The following is a 19,425-nucleotide window of genomic DNA, read 5'->3' as shown; positions in this document are numbered from 1 at the left end:
CAAAAAGCATTAACCATGAAAGAAGACCAGGCACAGTGGCTCATGCCTGTAATCCCAGCACTTTGGGAGGCTGAGGCGGGAGGATTGCTTGAGACCAAGAGTTTGAGATCAGCCTGGGCAACATAGTAAGATCACATCTCTGCAAAAAATAAAAAAGTTGGCCAGGTGTGGTGGCTCATGCCTGTAATCCCAGCACTTCGGGTGGCCAAGGCAGGAAGATCACTAGAACCCAGGAGTTCAAGACCAGCCTGGGCAACATGGTGAAACCCTGTCTCTACAAAAATTATAAAAATTAGCCCAGCATAATGGCTAGTAGTGTTCCAGCTACTCGGGAAGCTGAGGTGGGAGGATTGCTTGAGCTTAGGAGGCAGAGGTTGCAGTGAGCCATGACTGTGCCACTGCACACCAGCCTGTGCAGCAAAGAGAGACTCTATCTCAAAAAGAAAAAAAATGAATAAACAAAAGTTACAGATAACAACACAGATAAATCCTACATCTTAGATGTTATGGTGTACACAAGAAAATGGATGTAAAATAACATGATTAAAAAAACCAAGCAAAGCACACTCTAATGGTGAAGGATGCACTGTTAGTTGTTCTCGGTGGTGAAGCCCTTCCTTACTGGCCTTCTCTAGTGGTCACCAGAGAAGGGCAAGGAAGGATTCTCTGTGAGTGATAGGATGGGGCCACTCCAGGACAGGGTGATGATGAGGAAGGACGTGAGGAAGTCTGATCTTTCTGGCTGGCTGTGGTCTCCTTCTTGACCTGGTTGCTGGTTACAGGACTGTTAGCTTCATGAGAATTCACTGAGCTGTTCTTTTTGGTTTTGGGTATGTTTCCATATACATGTTATATTTCCTAAGAAAACAGTTTACAAAAGGCATTTAAACAAACACATTCCTTTTGATGTAGGAATTCTACCTCTAAAAATTTCTCCTACAAAAATATTTGCACGTGTATGAAATGACTACCTACGCAGTTGTTGTGGTGGCTTCCTTTGTAATGACAAAATATTACAAACCATCTAGAGGCCCATCAGTAGGGACTGGAGGATAAATTAAGTCCTCTGCCCTGTGGAATACTCTGCAGTCATGAGAAGAGATGAGAAAACATCTCTGTGATAACATTAATGATAAAAAAAAAAAAAAAAAGGCCAGGTAAAGTGGCTCACGCCTGCAATCCTGGCACTTTGGGAGGCTGAGGTGAGTGGATCACCTGAGGTCAGGGGTTCAAGGCCAGCCTGGCCAACATGGCAAAACCCTTTCTCTACTAAAAATACAAAAATTAGCCGGGTGTGGTAGCACATACTTGTAGTCCCAGCTACTCGAGAGGCTGAGGCAGGAGAATTGCTTGAACTGGGAGGTGGAGGTTGCAGTTAGCCAAGATTGTGTCACTACACTCCAACCCAGGGGATGAAATTAGACTCTGTCTAAAAAAAATAATAAAAATAAAAAAGCAAAGTGCTGACCACACACACACACACACATATATACACATATGTGTGTGTGTGTGTGTGTGTGTGTGTGTGTGTGTATATATATTCAACTTATGACCGGGTGCAGTGGCTCATGCCTATAATACCAGCACTTTCAGAGCCCGAGGTTGGAAGGTTGCTTGAGGCCAGGAGTTTGAGACCACCCTTGGCAACATAGTAAGACCTTGCCTCTACAAAAAAATAAAAAATAAAAAAATAGTGGGGCAGGGAATGTGTCTATAGTTCCAGCTACTGAGGAGGCTAAGGCAGGAGGATCCCTCGAGCCCAGAGGTTGAGGCTGCAGTAAGCCACGATGGTGCCAGTGTACTCCAGCTTGGGCAACAGAGTGAGACCTGTGTCTCTTAAAAAAAAAAAGACCATTCAGCTCTTATCATCCAGTTTTTTCCAATTTTATAACCATTCATATAATGTTTCAAAAGGTAGTTTTGTTGTTGCCATTTTACAGATGAGAAAACTGAGGTCCAGACAGAAGTCACTGGCTCCAGGGCACTCAGAGCCAGCATCACAGCTGCGGATGTAGGACTTCCTCCTGACCTTGCAGGTCTAGGACACAGAGCTCACCCCAACCCCCACTGCAGGCCTTTCAGGGGCTGCATGGCATGAGACCTGATGGATGACCCAAGTCACTGGCAGGCAGCAGCTGCTGCTGGAAGGAGCACTCAGTCCAAACAAACAGCAGGCTGCTCAGCTTCTGAAGAACCCGGAAGAGTAGGACCCAAGACTAGTGCCTGCTCTGTGGGACGGCAGGTGGCCAGAAGCTCTCGGCAAACACTTGACATCCAGATGTGTATCCCCACCTCAGGGCCACTGTTTCCCACTCTCTCCCCGGGGCACCCACCATCTCTTCCTCTCAAAGGGGAAATACAGACTAGACCCAACCTGGCTGACCTATGATCTGGGAGTGGCTCAGCAAGCCTCAGCACACTTTCACCTTCACCTGTCCAAGGCCACTCTGCACTTCCAAAGCCCCTGAGTACAAACAAGGTAAGCCTTGCACTCCACACCCTGTCTCTGGGGGCTAAGGAACGCACTTTCAGACCTCTAATTGGTCTTCCCAAACTCTGCTGTGATCATTTGGTGAAAAGACGTTATTACACCCACTGACAGATGGGTAAACTGAGGTCAGAGACAGCAGTGGGCATATGCAGAGGTGTCCATGTGGGTCAGTCCTAGACACAGGGCTCCAAAGTCTTAGAGTCCTCAAGCCTTGCTTCTCACTAGAAATGCTCAGGAGACTCTGGGTGAGTCAGTCATCCTTTCTGAGCTTTCATTTCCTGTCTCTGAAATCTGGTCAGCCTTTCCTCATAGGGCTGTTGAGAGTGTCAAGGTGAGCAAATACACACAAGTATGCAGCCAGTGTGAGTGGCCACTAATCATGGGTCATTGTCATTATCATGGGCAAAGCCAGAGCCAAAACTCTGTCCAGGGTCCTCTGCATTTTTTCCCGTTCATCCTGCCAGCCTGCCTCTGAATCCCTCCTGGAACCTGTCCCCAGGTCACAATGTCCACGCTCTCCTGAGTGTGGCTCTTTTTTGAGCCCTGCTTCCAGCCCCTTCCAGGACTGGACGCTTAGGGCTGGGGCAGGATGCCAAGCATGCAAATCTGCATACAGGCATTCATTTGCACAAATGCTCCTCCGTGTGCACATTTCCAGCCTGTCCCCAGAGCGGCGCTCAGCCTGCAAAGCCAGCAGAGCGCTATTTACAGCTCTGGGCAAAGAGAGAGGAGGCAGGCTTTGTTCCCATGCACAAAACAACCCTACCCTGCTGGGGCAGTGCCTTGCTCATTTGGCTGGTGTTCGGCCAACCTTATCCTGAAGGGGCTTCCAGGTTCTAAAACCTTTTGCAGGAAGGCCAGCAATCGGCCCCTGGAATTGGCTGTTTCCCTAATGAAACCTGCGCTCAAAGGCATGTGAGAAAAGGTGTCTGTCTCCTCTCCATTCAGCTTCCAGGAGGATCTTTCTCAAGTGCTAATAAAATCACATCACCGCCTTGCTCAAATCTCTTCCCTGGTTCCCTATGGGTCTCTGAGTCAAGTCCAAATTCATGATCATGGGTCACCTGGCCGGACGTGATCCACTCTTTGTACAGCCTCCACTTGCCACTCCTCACCCACCCATGCCTGTCCATTTGAACATTGGTTTTATAGAAAAGAGTTATGCATTGCCTACTTACAACACAAATTTTTGGATTATCTGATTCTGCCCTTGTTTATTATTATTATTATTATTTTATTATTTTGAGACATGGTCTCTTGCCCAGGCTGGAGTGCAGTGGTGCGATCTAGGCTCACTGCAACCTCCACCTCCCAGGCTCAAGTGATTCTTGTGCCTCAGCCTTCCTAGTAGATCAGACTATAGGCACGCGCCACCATGCCTGACTAATTTTTTTGTATTTTTGTTAAAGTTAGGGTTTCACCATGTTGCCCAAGCTGGTCTCGAACTGAGCTCAAGCAATCTGTCTGCCTCAGCCTCCCAAAGTGCTAGGATTGCAGGTGTGAGCTGACCTTCTTCATTATTTTCAAACTATTTTGTTGACACCTTGGTAAGTTGTAGAAAACTGATAGACAAGCAAATTCTGCCTCGTCCAACCATGTTTGCCTCTGTTTAGAATCTATTTAGACATTCCTCGACTCTTCACATTTTTGTGCTTTATTTGATTTTCCTTTGAACTGGTTCTAATGTCTGCCTGGTTCCCTCATTGAATGAGCCTAATAAAATTGTTGAGCATTTGTTTTTGTTTTGTATCTGTATGAGATTCATGATTTTACCCCCGACCTTTTCTTTTCTTTTTTTTTTCTGAGACAGGATCTTACTCTGTTTCCCAGGCTGGAGTGCAGTGGCATGATTATGGCTCAATGCAGCCTCAGCCTCCTTCACTCAAGTGACCCTCCTGCCTCAGCCTCCTGAGTAGCTGGGACTACAGATGCGCATCACCACACCTGGCAAATTTTTAAAATTTTGTGTAGAGAAGGGGCCTTGAGAGGTCTTGCTAGGTTGCCCAGGCTGGTCTCAAACTCCTGGGCTCAAGTAATCCTCCTGCCTCAGCTTCCTGAGTACCTGGGACTATAAGCAAGCATCAGCATGCCTGGCTAATTTTGTATTTTTTGTAGAGGCAGAGTTTTGCCATGTTGGCCAGGCTGGTCTTGAACTCCTGGATTCAAGTGATTCACCTGCCTCAGGCTCCCAAAGCGCTGGAATTGCAGGTGTGAGAGCCACCGTACCTCGCCTGTTCTTTTTTCCCTGCAATTTTCTTGGAATGGCTTCCTATGAACTCTCTGGGCTTGTTTATGACGCTCTCATGCCCAGAGTCTCTTTCTCTTCTTTTCTGCCTTTTCCTCTTGAAATTGCTTCCCCAGAATCCCCAGGAACAGGGAGTAGTAGCCTCTTTCCACTTTGAGCTTGAGCCTCTATTCACACCCACACACCTGTGGCACTCTCCTCACTGTGCGGTCCTTGTTTTGGGGCCTGTTTCTGCTTGGCTAATCTAGAAGAGACACTGGTGCAGTAGCTGAGTCTTTGTCTCTCCCTCCATCGCTCTGTCTCTGTCTCTCTCTCACACACACAGACACACAGACACACACATATCCCTACTACTGTACACAGTACATGGAAATCATACAATAAATGAACACATTCATTGAAGAATGAATGAATGCCAGATGGCTACATCTGTCCACTCCAGATAAGCCACCAAAAGGGAGGCCTGGCTTTCCTTGTTCCATACTACAGATGCCAGACAACCATGCCTGGAGTCTAGTAAGTACCCAATAAACACTGGTTGAATAAATGAAAGAATACATTCTTATTCTTGCACCACTCTTAAGTCATCTCCCCTTTCTCTACTTTCAGAGGACAGACCTAAGTAGCTTCAAAATGTTACCCCTCCACCCCATATTTTCATTATCATTGCAGCATTTCAGTTCCTTTCTCTCCCCTGACCTTTTGTTTTTTTAGAAACAGGGTCTCGCTATGTTGCCCAGTCTGGAGTGCAGTAGCTATTTACAGGCGTGATTCTACTACTGATCAGCACAGGAGTTTTGACCTGCTCTGTTTCTGACCTGGGCTGGTTCACCCCTTCTTAGGCAACCTGGTGGTCCCCCACTCCCAAGAGGTCACCATATTGATGCCGAACTAGTGCAAACACCTGATTAGCATGGTACACTATGGCCCAGGACTCCTGGGCTCAAGCAATCCTCCTGCCTCAGCCTCCCGAGTTGCTGGGACTACAGGCATGTGCCACCATGCTCAGTGGTTACAGCATTTCAATCCTCTTGATCCCATTCCCCCTTTTTTTTTTTTTTAAGATGGGGTTTCACCATGATGGCCAGGCTGGTCTTGAACTCCTGACCTCAGGTGATCCACCCACCTCGGCCTCCCAAAGTGCTAGGATTATAGGCATGAGCCACCACTCCTGGCCATCCCATTCCCTTTGAGGACTGGACAGTGATCTCCACTCTGTTTCGTGGTCATCATGTGACCTTGAGCAAGGCACTGCTCCTCTTGGCTCCTGTTTTCCCATGGGCTTCTGTTTTCCCATAGGCTTCTGTTTTCCCATGGGTAAAGCCAGGCCAGTGTAGACATTTCAAGAGATAACATCAGGCAAAGATACAAATGACCAATAATGCCTGCAGGATGTCTCCACTCAGGCACCAATTACATTGTAACAGATGCTGTCAATGTAACTTATCAGCAAAGCTATCCCTAGCTTAGCTCTGATTGTGCGGTTACAGCTCTGTTCTAAAATAGGCTTCTCAAATTTAAAACTGCACACAATTCACCCTAGGGGATATTGTTGAAATGCAGATTCACATTCTGTAGTTCTGGGTGGGGCCCAAGATTCTGCATTTCTATCTAGCTCCTAGATGATGGAATGCTGCTGGCCACTGGATCACACTTTTAGTAGCAAGGTACTGGAATACGGTAGGTCCCACCTTTGAAGGAATTCTCAGCGCAGCCAAGGGACAGAGTGCTAGCATGTGGCCGATATCCAAGGTAACAGATGTTAGCACCTAAATGGGAGATACTGGCAGTGAAGGTGATGGCACCTCTGAGAATGGACAAGGTGGGCAGGGGTCGCGGGGCTGGTCCAGGATTCCTAGAGAACATGGAAATAGAGTTGGGAACATTCTGCCAGCCTGGTGATTCTACTAAATCATAATTCTGGTGGGCAGAAGGCATCAATCTGTTTTAGCAAGCTCTTGAGGGGATTCTGATGCTAAACTTCGAAAACCACTGTGCTAGACAGAGATAAAGGGGTAGGCTATTCTGGAAGAATAGTGTTCTGTTTTCCCATGGTAGAGCTTGTAAATTGCATTCATTTATTCATCCATTCATTCACAAACGCATCCATCAATCCATCCAACCAACAAAGGGGTCGTGTCTGTCCATCCAAGCATCCATCCACACCCTCAGCCATCTAACATCTAACAAATACATCCTGAATGCCTCCTGTGTGTGTGTGTGTATCCTGTTAGGCACAAGCAATCTGACTGAAATTGTAGATACACATGCCTGTCTTAGCCTCTAACCAGTGATTCTCAACCAGGGGCAATCTGGTTCCCCAGGGGACACTTCATAATGCCTGGAGACATTTCCTGGTTGTCACAACTTGGAGGAAGGTATGTTGCCAGCATCTGGTGGGTGGATGCCAAGAATGTTGCTAAACACCCAGCACAGGACAGCCTTGCTTCCATGTCAACAGTATAGAGGCTGGCCGGAAGTGGTGGCTCACACCTGTAATCCCAGAACTTTGGGAAGCCGAGGTGGGCGGATCACCTGAGGTCAGGAGTTCCAGACCAGTCTGGCCAACATGGTGAAACGCTGTCTCTACTAAAAATACAAAAATTAGCCAGGCATGGTGGTGGGCGCCTGTAATCCCAGCTACTCGGGAGGCTGAGGCAGGAGAGTCACTTGAACCAGGGAGGCAGATGTTGCAGTGAGCTGAGCTTGTGCCACTGCACTCCAGTCTGGGCAACAGAGTAAGACTCCATCTCCGAATAATTAAAAAAAAAAGAGATACCAGTCATTGAATTAGGTGCCATTCTGATGTAGGAACACCTCATTTTAACTAATGCAAAGACCTTATTTCCAAATTAGGTCCTATTCATAGGTTCCAGGTAAACATGATCATGCCACTGCACTCCAGTCTGAGTGACAAAGCAAGACTTCCTCTTAAAAAAAAAAAAGTTGTAGAGGCTGAGCAACTTTGCAGACTGTGAGTTCCTTATGGGCAGGAACTGGTATTCTTTCCACCTTGGTATCCCAGGATCACAAGACAGTATCTGACCTACAGGAGCTCAGCAAATATTTAAGTGGATGAAGAAATGGTGACATAAAGAAACATTTATTTACATAAAGAACTCTGAGGCAGATGAGGCAGTTCACACTTGTAATCCTAGCACTTTGTGAGGCCAAGATGGGAGAATTGCTTGATCCTAGAAGTTCAAAACCAGCCTGGGCTACGTAAGGAGACCCCATCTGAACAAAAATGTTTTTTAAAAAATTAGCCAGGTGTGGTGGCACCTGTTGTGCCAGCTACTTGAAAGACTGAGGCAGAAGTATTTGAGCTTGTGAAGTCAAGGCTGCTGTGAGCTATGATCATGCCACTGCACTCCAGCTTGGGTGAAAAGTGAGACTCTGTGTCAAAAAAAAAAAAAAAAAAAAAAAAAGAACTCTTACAGCTTAAGAACAAAAAGACAACTCAATTCAAAAAGGGGCAAATAACTTGAGTAGACATCTCCTCAAAGATAATATACGAATAACCAGCAAACACATACGATGCTCAGTGTCATCAGTCATTAGGGAAATGCAAATCAAAACCACAATGTGGTACCACTTCATACCTGCTGGAGTGATAATAATAATAATAATAATAATAATGGAGGCTGTGCACAGTGGCTCACACCTATAATTCCAGTACTTTGGGAGGCTGAGGCAAGAGGATCACTTGAGGCCAGGAGTTCAAGACCAGCCTGGCCAACATGGTGAAACCCTGTCTCTACTAAAAATACAAAAAAATTAGCCAGGTGTGATGGTGGCCCTCGCCTGTAATTCCAGCTACTTGGGAGGCTGAAGCATAAGAATCACTTGAACCTGCGAGGTGGAGGCTGCAGGGAGCTAGGATCATGTGATGGCACTCCAGCCTGGGTGACAGAGCGAGACTCTGTCCCAATTAAAGAAAAAAAAAAAAGGAAGCAAGTATTGGTGCGGATGTGGAAAAGTGGGAACTCTTATACATGGCTAGTGGGAATGTAAAATGGTACAGCTGCTGTGATAAACAGAGTTCCATTTTTCAAACGTTGAAAAGAAGAGTTACCACATGACCATCAGTTCCCCTCTTGGGCATATACCCAAAATAACTAAAAACAGGTCCTCAAACCAAAACTTATACATACATGTTAATAATAGCCAAAAGGTGGGCCTGGCATACACATGTGGATGACAGTGGCTCATGCCTGTAATCCCAACACTTTGGGAGGCCAAGGCGGGAGGACTGTGTGAGGCCAGCAGTTTGACACTGGCTAGGGCAACATAGTGAAACCTCATCTCTACAAAAAGTAAAAAACAACAAAAAATTAGCCAGGCAAGGTAGTTCATGCCTGTAGTCCCAGCTACTACTCAGGAGGCTGAGGTGGGAGGATCCCTTGAGCCTAGGATGTCGAGGCTGCAGTAAGCCACCATCATACCACTACACTTCAGCCTGGGTGACAGAATGAGACCTTGTCTCAACAAAACAAAACAATAGCCAAGAGGTAAAACAACCCATATGCCATTAACTCATGAATGGAAAAACAAATTATGGTGTAGCTATTCAAGAGAATATTATGCTGCCCTAAAAAGGTATGAAGTACTAGGTTCATGCTATATCACAGAGAATCAGACACAATAGGTCACATACTGTATAATTCCACTTATATGAAATATCCAGATTAGACAAGTCCGTAGAAACAGAAAGCCAAAGTGGTTTTCAAGGGCTGGGGGAATAGGCAGTGATGGCATAATGGGTAGAGTTTCCTTTTAGGATGATGGAAATGGTTTAGAACTCAATAGCAGTGACGATTGCACTCCATTGTGAATGTGCTTAATGTCACCTAAAGTATACTTTAAAATGATTAAAACTGGCTGGGCACAGTGGCTCATGCCTATAATCCCAGCACTTTGGGAGGCCAAGGTGGGTGGATCACTTGAAGTCAGGAGTTCAAGACCAGCCTGGCCAACATGGTGAAACCCTGTCTCTAGTAAAAATATAAAAATTAGCTGGGCATGGTGGTGCATGCCTGTAGTCCCAGCTACTCAGGAGGCTGAGTCAGAATCGCTTGAACCTGGGAGGCAGAGGTTGCAGTTAGCTGATATCACACCACTGCACTCCAGCCTGAGTCACAGAGCAAGACTCTCCCTGGCACCAAAAAAATAAATAAAAATAAAATGGTGAAAATGGTCAATTTCATGTTATGTGTATTTTACCCCAATTTAAAAAATCCATTTCTGCATTCAATCAATGCTCCTTATCTACTGTGTGCACAGGGAAGTGGGCTATGCATTTGGGACACAGGAATAAATGTGATGGATGTGATGGCTGCTCCCAGGCAATTATGGATTGGGAGGAAACTCAGCAAACAGCGATGGACTCAGGAACAGGAGTCGGGAGGATAAGAAATGGTTTTCCTGGCTAGAGGTGGGGGGAGGTCAGGGAAGACTACCTATCAAAGATGCAATGTGAGATAGCTTTTGAAGGAGGAGGAAAACTTGCCCTTGGAGAGTCGATATTATTATTGAAGGGATGTATAATTACAGGCCACATGATGCCATCCCATCCCTGCAATGGATAAGACAGTTTAATGCTTGGAGTGTCTAGAGAAAGCAAGGATGGTTAGACCCCAGGGAGGAGGAGCTAGAGCACAGATCCCCTCAGAATGCTCCCCCAGGCTTTCTGCTAAAAGCTCCTGTAGTGAAGTGGTCATGGTGGATCCGAGGGCAGAGTGAAGAAGTGGGCACGACTGATTCAGCCTGCTAAGCCTCAGGAGCACCCAGCCCCGCTCCTGTCCTTTCTGAGGCTTTTGTCTTCTGCCTCCTGGCAAGGAGCAGGCAAGCAGGGAAAATGACAGGAGAGACCAGGGCTTGTTTTAATCAACCACCTACTAAGGACCAGGGGTCTGAACACATGGTTTTATTTAATCCTCACAGCAGCCCAATAAGAGAGGTTCTACTATTGTCCCCTCCTTCTACCATTTTTTTGTTTTTGGCTTTCAAGTTTTTTCCTTTGTCTTTTAGCTATTTTAAAGATAGAGAAATGAGGCACTGAGAGATAAAGTGGCTGATCTGAGGTCATCATGTGGTGGAAACCTGATTTAGGTGAGGTCAGTCTGACACCAGGATTTCTCTAGGTGCTCAGAGAAGGAAATCCCCCATGGTAAGGAATGAAGCGTGGCCTGCTAAGATGAGCCTCAAATTCCTGTCTCCTGGTCCCAGAACTATCAGCAAACTCAAAGCTGAATTTCACCACTGGCAACTTCTGGTGTGAGCAAGTCTCTCAACCTCTGTGGGTTGTGCTCTGCTCATTTTAATTTTTATTTTATGATTAATATTTAGAGTCTCCCTTTGTTGCCCAGGCTGGAGTGCAGTGGCTCGTTCACAACTCACTGTAGCCTCTAACTCCTGGGCTCAAGCTATTCTCCTGCCTCAGCCTCCCAAAGTGCTGGGATCACAGATGTGAGCCACGTGGCCAGTCCACTTTCCTCATTTTTAATGCATGGGAAGCAGGTGGAGATTTCTTTTCTTCTTCTTCCTCCATGAATATGTTCTTATACATATATACTACCTAGGTCCTTTTAATTCTCCACTTCCCTAACTATCCATGTTCATACGTATTTACATGTATCTCTTTAAACAGGATCATACTGGATATATTGATCCTGTGACTTCATCTTTTTCAGTAAATAATATGCCTCAGGAACCTTTCCAGGTCAGGAATGTAGATCCACCTCATTCTTCTAAAGACTGCTCATTCTCCCACATGAATGCATATACTGTAACCCCTTCCCATACCAGTATTGTAAACTCTGCTGTGGACATTCTTTCATTTTTGAGAGGGAGTCTTACTCTGTTGCCAGGCTGGAGGGCAGTGGCGCCATCTTGGCTCACTGCAACCTCCACCTCCCGGGTTCAAGCAATTCTCCTGCCTCAGCCTTCTGAGTAGCTGGGACTACAGGCATCTGCCAGCACACTGGGCTGATTTTTGTGTTTTTAGTAGAGACGAGCTTTCACCATGTTGGTCAGGCTGGTCTCGAACTCTTGACTTCAGGTGATCCACCCACCTCAGCCTCCCAAAGTGCTGGGATTACAGGCATGAGCCACTGCGCCTGGCTGGACATTCTTATGTTATCTCAGTGCAAGTGTGAGCGTTTCTGTGCAAGATTTTTCAAAATGGGATTGCTGGACCAAAGGGCATGCCATTCAAGGTAACTAATCTGAAGAAGGCCCAGAACTCAGTTGTTTCTCAAACAATTTCTGGCATGAATGTTTCTTTGATTGGTGGTGGAGAAGGGGTTGATGATCTTAGACAAGTCTTTTAACTTCTGTCAGCCTTTGTTTGCTTATTTGTAGAGTGAGAAACAGTGTAATAGACGCAACAGTGCTTTGGAGATGATAAGGTCCTGTGTAGACTGGGCACCGTGGCTAATGCCCGTAACTCACACCTGTAACTCCAGCGCTTTGGGAAGCCAAGGTGGGAGGATCACTTAAGCCCAGGAGTTTGAGACCAGCTGACTCTGTCTCTACTAAAAATTAAAACAAAAACCAAACAAGAAAGTCCTGTGTAAATGTAAGGAATTCAAATTGTCATTAACACGGGGAGGCTCCGCAGCTGGACACATCCCCTTCTCATCACACAGAAACCAACACAAGGAGCTTATGCAAGAAGGAAGCTGCTTTTGGTTTTTTTTCGGGTTTTTTTTTTTTTTTTTTTTTTTGGAGACAGGGTCTCACTCTGTCACCCAGGCTGGAGTGCAGCGATGTGACCACGGCTCACTGCAGCTTCGACCTCCCCAGGCTCAAGCGATCCTCCCACCTCAGCCTCCCAGGTTGCTAGGACCCCAGGCACCTGCCACCATTCCTGGCTGATTTTTTTTTTATTGTATTTTGCAGAGATGGGTGATCCACCCGCCTCAGCCTCCCAAAGTGCTGGTTGCCCAGCATGTTGCCCAGGCTGGTCTCACACTGCTGGGCTCAAGTCATCCACCCACCTCAGCCAGGAAGCTGTTTTATGCGAAGTATCAACTATGTTTAAGGCCATGTATTCGACCAGCAGTTCTCAACAGGGAAGGAAAAGGATGATTTAGCTCCCTAGGGCACATTTGGCAATGCCTGCAGACATTTCTGATGGACATGACTCATGGGGTGAGGAGTGTTTCTAGCATCTAGTAGGTAGAGACCAGAGGCACTGCTGAATATCATACAATACGCAGGGTATTCCCACAATAAAGAATCCTCCCACTCAAATGTCAACAGTGCCCAAGATGAGAACCCCTCGTCTAGACTTGTTTCTTATCTGATGTCCATCCCCAGCAAACCTCGTTCAAAGATGAGGAACTGAGGCTCCACAGACAGCACTACCAGCGGCCAACACTCCGCTCCCTCTGACTTCAGGGTCTGTGGTCCATTCCACATACTTCACTGTCTCTCTGGGAAGACATCACCTTACCCCCAACACCTTAGCCTTGGCAGATTATCTACAGCAAGGGTTACAAGTTTTGCCTTAAAGCATAAGCACCCCCCTCCAACACTTCCAAGGTTTGATAACTTTGCACTTGTAATCATTGTTTCTGCTCATTTGCTGTGTGCTAAATATTTTATGAGGATTAACTCATTTTACCTCAAGGATATGTCACAGAGAGGTTAAGATCAGACACTAAGTGGCAGATTTGTGCTCTAGATCCAGATAAGATGTCTCCAGGGACCAAGCTCTTGGCCTCTCTACCTTGGTTCCCCTCATGCTCTGAACTTTGCCCTGGCAAAGTTGGGTCACAACAACCCATCCTTTTGCTGGGAACTGGGTAGAGGCAGAAACAGAGAGAGCCCCTACTTCAGACTCTCATTTGTAGGAACTCGGTTCCTGCTGCCCAGCTGGGTAGTCCTAGAGAATCTGCCAGAATTTCAGCTCTTTTCCCCATCCAATGCCCTAGGAGAAAAGACGCAGGACTCCGGACAGAGATGAGAGGATATGCAGAGAACTCAAAGCCACAGGGCATGGGCATGGGCTAAGAGGGAGGGGACCTTGTAGGGGAGGAACGTGACATCCTCGGGGCCTGTCCAAAGTTCTTGGAGCAAACCCAGCTATGCAACTGAGGTTCCTGCAGCAGCCTCCACTCCAGCATCTGATTCTCATTAGCTGCAACTGATCTTATTAGCTATCCTGGGTCAATTTGGATTTTGGCAAGCCTAGATCTGGCAATGGCCTCAATACAGAGATCACACAGGGTAAGCAGGGATGCACCGACACCCAGAAATGGATTCTACGAGGCAGCCTGCTGGACGACAGCGTTGAGTTCCAGCTCTGCCCCTTCCTGGCTTCATGACCTTCGCAGAGGCTCGGCGCTTTCTCTGACAAGCGGGAACTTGGGGCCCAGCAGTCCCCAAGTCTCCGTTGTAAATGTGAGGACTGGGGCTTGTGTCAGGCATCCTAGCACCATAAGGGTCCTGGAGGGGTTGGGGCCAGCTGTCACCCACAGGCTGGGTGACCTTGATCAAGTCTCTTCCCCTTTTGTGCCTCTGTGTATTTAACTGTCAAATGAAGGGGCCATGTCTTTGATGTAGAAGCCCTTTTAGGTCTTAGGACTCCAGACTGGGCCACTGACCTCTTCTCAGGACTGACCTCTTTGGGCCTCCAGGAAACACATTTCTTTTTAACTCCACACCACAGCACAGGCTCAAAAGAGCAAGACACGACTCACTGCCTCCCTCTCTTCTGCCTCCCAACCTGACCCACCAGAGAAGAGCTCCCTCCACCCCCTCCTCACTCTGGGTCACCAACATCCTATCCCTTAGTCTAGCTTCATCAAAGCAGCAAAGCTAACACCGTCTCCTGCCCAGTGGATAGGCCCAGCAGCACCCATCTCTCTTGGGTGACTGCCCAGGGAATTCCACCAGGCAATGCCCACAGGTACTTGCAGGGGTGCACGGTTTAGGGGGGAAATAGGGGCCCTCTCGGAAGAGGACTAGCAGTCTTCTCAGACTGCCTCAAGAGAGGATGTAATGAACACAGCCCTTTGTGCCTGTGTTGGGGCGGGGAGCAGGGGAGAGGAGGTGGGTGGTCCCTGCTTGTCCTGCTGCCTCAGAGGCCATCTCTGCTGTCAGAGTTTGATGACTCCTGGAAGGGTCTCCAGGCCCCGAATCTCAGTTTTAAGAGTTCCAGTCTTACTAAATCTCACTGAACCTCCTCTGGTCTTATCTGGGCCAGGGTGGGTGAGCGAAGGTGAGGGGATATGAAACAGGTGGGGCAGCCAGGTGTGGAAGTGGAGTTGGGTGAGGTGGAGAAGGATGGGATTGGGAGCAGTGGAGGATGGTGCAGGGCCTTACTAGGATGGGATTTGCGTGAAAGGGCTAGGGAGGAATGGAGGGAGATGGATGACTTGGAGGAGTGGCCACACCTTTGCCCTGCTCCTGAATATGAAGGTCCCTCATTTCACATCTTTACGGGGGGACGGGGGCGGGGGCAGAGAGGGTAAATCCCCAAAAGCCTTTAGTGGTGGTATCAGAGGCCACCCTGCCTCTCTAACGGGTAAGGGGTCTTCGGCAGGGCTCAGGGTGAATCATTTCTCTCTCTAGAGCCCAGTATCTTGGGTAGGAGGGTGACTTGCAGAGTCTCTGCTCCTGGATTTTCTTGTCTAATGATGGAAGGAGAGCTCCCATTTGTCATGGAGGTGGAGGTCACTGTAATTTATGAGCTGAGAACACCCCCATTATTCCGAAAGAGAAGGGAGAAAGATAACACCCAAACTTAGTTTTTTAAGGACGGAGAAGGGGCATTAGTCTCCCAAGAGGTGAGGGGGCTCTAGAGACCTAGGAACTACTTTTGGGGGCCACATTCTATCTCAAGGGGTAAAAGGGAGAGGATTTCTGCCTAGAGCTGGGGCCAGGAGGAAAGGCCTATTTCTGAAGGAAAAACGAAGGCATTTTGCTCTCTGGGGGGTGGGAGCCCCTCTCTTTTCGGGGGAGGGGCCCCGCGTCTTGGGAAGATGAGGGCTCCGTTTCTAGGAGAAGATGCCCAGGTTTTGCTCCCTGGGGGCAGGGCAGAAGGACCTCCTCTAGAGACCTAGAGACCTCCTCTCGGCTCCCCTCGGAAGGGCCCGCCCCAAGCCACCGGGCGCCTCTAGCTCACCTCCAGGCCCCGGCTCTGATCTGCGGGCTCTGATCCCCCGGGTTCCGACTAGCGGGATGCGCGCTCCGAGTTCTGGCAGCGCCGGGTGTCTGCTCGGCTTCCCCCAGCGACTCGCCGGACTCCCTGGCTCCGTCGAGCGCCCCAGCCAATCAGCGCCGCCGGCCCCGACCCTCGCTCTAGCCGCAGCCAATGGGCGCACCCGCCACGGGCCACCGCCCCCGGGAGGGAGGGGCAGGCGCGGCGGGGGCAGAGTCCAGCCTCCGTGGGCTGGGTAGACGGGGGCTGGGGCGGGACAGACTCGGGGGCTGGGAGGAGCGACCGCGAGGGCTGGGAGGGAGTGCTGGGGCTAGGGAGGAGACGGCTGAGGACCCCCGTCAAGTTGTGGGGACCCCCGACCCTCTGGGGGGGCAGCTCCATAGGTTGATTTAACCTGGATCTTAATGGGCTTTTTACACCCTCAGGGCTGCAAGCGAGTGTAGCTGCGGAAGGGTTTCCTTTGCTGGAGAGGGAAGGAGCATCCCGCCCTCCTCACCTCACTCCCCATCTCGGCGCTCAGGGCCCTCCCAGCCCTTCTTGCTGCCAGCGACTTTCCTCTGCTTGGCCCCAGCGCTCCGGAAGACAAACAGGGCGCTGGGAGTCAGAGGTGGTTTCTTCTGCATGACCTGGGGCAGGTCACTGTGCCCCCTGATCCTCAAATTCCTGAAATTGGGACAACAGAGATTGTACCTCCTTCGTGGGTATAAACAAGACCCTAGATGTGATGAAGGTGCCTTTCCACCGTTGTAGAAAATGCCTTGTGGAAGCTAGTTAATACTCAGGTGTGAAGGATGGATAGCCCCCACAGCTTTCTAGAGGTATTTGGAAAGAGGATGTAATCTTTCAGTGACAAAATCAAAGACACAAAGAGCTGCTCATCAAGACAACAGGCAATCACCAAGTGCTCATAATGAGTGAATGGATGGATGGAAATTACAGACCTTAAAAGGTGGTGAAAGAGTTCAGCTTGGTTCTCCCCACTCAGCCTGATCACTGACAACTTGGTCAGCTGGAGTCTTGAACCCTGAGGTCTCTTCTGCAGCTGTCCAGGAATCCAGGCTGCTCTGTCTCTGATTAGACAAGAGCTATAGTCCTTGAAATTAAGGAATTAACATAAAGTAAACAAACATATAAATAGAAAGCTGCCAAACAAATAATTCACTTCCTAGTGTCACCTCTGGGTACCCTCCCCCCAACAAATACACACAAAGCAGTAAATAAGAATAATTGAGGCCTAGCACAGTGGCTCACGCCTGTAATCCCAGCACTTTGGGAGGCTGAGACAGGCAGATAACTTGACTCCAGCAGTTCAAGACCAGCCTGGCCATCATGGCGAAACCCTGTCTCTACTAAAAGTACAAAAATTAGCGGGGGGTGGTGGCATGCGCCTGTAATCCCAGCTACGTGGGAGGCTGAGGCATGAGAATCGCTTGAACCCAGGTAGGCAGAGGTTGCAGTGAGGTGAGATGGCACCACTGCCTCCAGCCTGGGTAACTGTCACCTTGCTTGAAGAACCTGATGGGGTCTGTGTTGAAAATCTAGCAATTTTTTTCTTAAAACCAAACCCACGAAGATCATCCCCTTTACTACCCTTGACCTGCCCAAAGAAATACAATCGCCAATAAACATGGGAGGTGACATTTTTGTCAGGGAAAGGCAAGTTAAACTCCCAGGTTAAAGTGATTCTCCTGCCTCAGCCTCCTGAGTAGCTGGGATTATAGATGTGTATCACAACGCCCAGCTAATTTTTGTATTTTTAGTAGAGACGGGGTTTCACCATGTTGGCCAGGCTGGTCTTGAACTCCTGACCTCGTGATCCACCTGCCTCAACCTTCCAAAGTGCTGGGATTGCAGGCGTGAACCACCGAGCCCAGCAAAACCTTGTTTTATTATTAGAATTACTATTATTTGCAACGACTTCAAGGAGTTTCATGTATTGCAGATGGGAGTAGGATCACAGCCTTTCTGGAGAGAAATTGCGTATTTCTATTTTAAAAATCTTAGAAGTAAATTGACCCTTTGATCTATCAATCCAATCCCTATGAACTTATCTGAAAACAATGAAAGGTAGATTAAATGGTAGTTTACTGCCATTTTCTGTATCATAGGGAAAAACTGGGAACAGCTTAAATGCACAACAGCAGGGACTCAGAAGGGAAATTGTTGCATGAAATTAAACAATAAACATAAGTATCAAATATTGAATGGGGCTGGGCATGGTGATGCACGCCTATAATTCCAGCACTCTGGGAAGCCAAGGCAAGAGGATCGCTTGAGCCCAAGAGTTCAAGTCTAGCTTGGGTAACATATCGAAACACTGTCCCTACAAAAAATACAAAAATTATCCGGGCAACGTGAGGCATGCCTGTAGCCCCAGCTACTCAAGAGACTGAGGTAGACTTGAATCTGGGAGTTTGAGGCTACTATGGACCAAGATTTCACTGCTGTACTCTAGCTGGGTGACAGAGTGAGACCCTGTCTCAAAAGCAAAGCAAAACAAATCTCAAAATGTTAGGTGAACAAAGATACTCGCAAAAACAGTATATTTGGTACTATCTTACTTTTTGTTAAATCTATGAAGTAGGCCGGGCGAGGTGGCTCACGCCTGTAATCCCAGCCCTTTGGGAGGCCGAGGCGGGCAGATCACGAGGTCAAGAGATCGAGACCATCCTGGCCAACATGGTGAAACCCCATCTCTACTAAAAATACAAAAATTACCTGGGCGTGGTGGTGCGCACTTGTAGTCCCAGCTACTCGGGAGGCCGAGGCAGGAGAATTGCTTGAACCCAGGAGGCGGAGATTGCAGTGAGCCGAGCCGAGGTTGCACCACCGTACTCCAGTCTGGCGCCTGGCGACAGAGCAAGACTCTGTCTCCAAAAAAAAAAAAAAAAAAAAAAAAAAAAATCTATGAAGTAGAGCTAGATCAATGCTGTGTAATGTAACTTTCTACGGTGCTCTATATCTGTATCTGTGCTGTCTCATGTAGCCACTAGCCACATGTAGGTATTGAAATGACTAATCTTGGTATCCAAGATGTTCAAAAAATAAAAATGAAAAAGAAAGAAAAATAATAATAAAGGAGGAAAAGGGAAAAATAAATTTAAATTTTTTAAAAAAGCAATGACTAGTGCACCAAAGAACTGTATTTTAACTGTATCTAATTTTATTTTTAGAGCCAAGGTCGTGCTCTTTTGCCCAGGCTGGAGTGTAGTGGTGCGATCTCAGTTCACTGCAACTTCTGCCTCCCAGGTTCAAGCGATTCTCCTGCTTTGGCCTCCTGAGAAGCTGGGATTACAAGTTTATGCCTGGCTAATTGTTTAATTTTTTAATTTTTGGTAGAGACATGGTTTCATCATGTTGGCCAGGCTGGTCTCAAATTCCTGGCCTCAAGTGATCTGCCTGCCTCGGCCTCCCAAAGTAATGGAATTACAGGTGTGAGCCACCGCACCCAGCCTGTATCTAATTTTAATTTGAGGTCTAATAGTAACAGGTAGTTAGTGGATATCATATCAAAAAGCA

The 19,425-nt window shown here is 47.8% G+C and overlaps 1 protein-coding gene across 2 annotated transcripts in view; it reads right to left on the bottom strand.

The window, feature by feature from the left end:
* Window positions 1-16,936, bottom strand: part of ABAT (4-aminobutyrate aminotransferase) — a 114,269-nt gene extending 97,333 nt beyond the window's left edge. Inside the window, exon 1 of one of the 2 annotated variants that reach the window (XM_012448277.2) lies at window positions 16,848-16,936. The gene's annotated coding sequence lies outside the window, so the exon portion shown is untranslated. Of the gene's footprint in view, window positions 1-15,870; window positions 15,961-16,847 lie in introns of those variants that run through there. The other variant, XM_012448275.2, reaches the window with a different exon arrangement.
* Window positions 16,937-19,425: the final 2,489 nt, after the last annotated feature.

This window comes from Aotus nancymaae, unplaced genomic scaffold (assembly GCF_030222135.1).
Source record: "Aotus nancymaae isolate 86718 unplaced genomic scaffold, 86718_ANA_hifiasm-v0.15.2.pri h1tg000049l, whole genome shotgun sequence".
NCBI lineage: Eukaryota > Metazoa > Chordata > Mammalia > Primates > Aotidae > Aotus > Aotus nancymaae.
The sequence above is the reverse complement of the archived record's forward strand: the minus strand, read 5'-3'. Positions and strand labels throughout refer to the sequence as shown.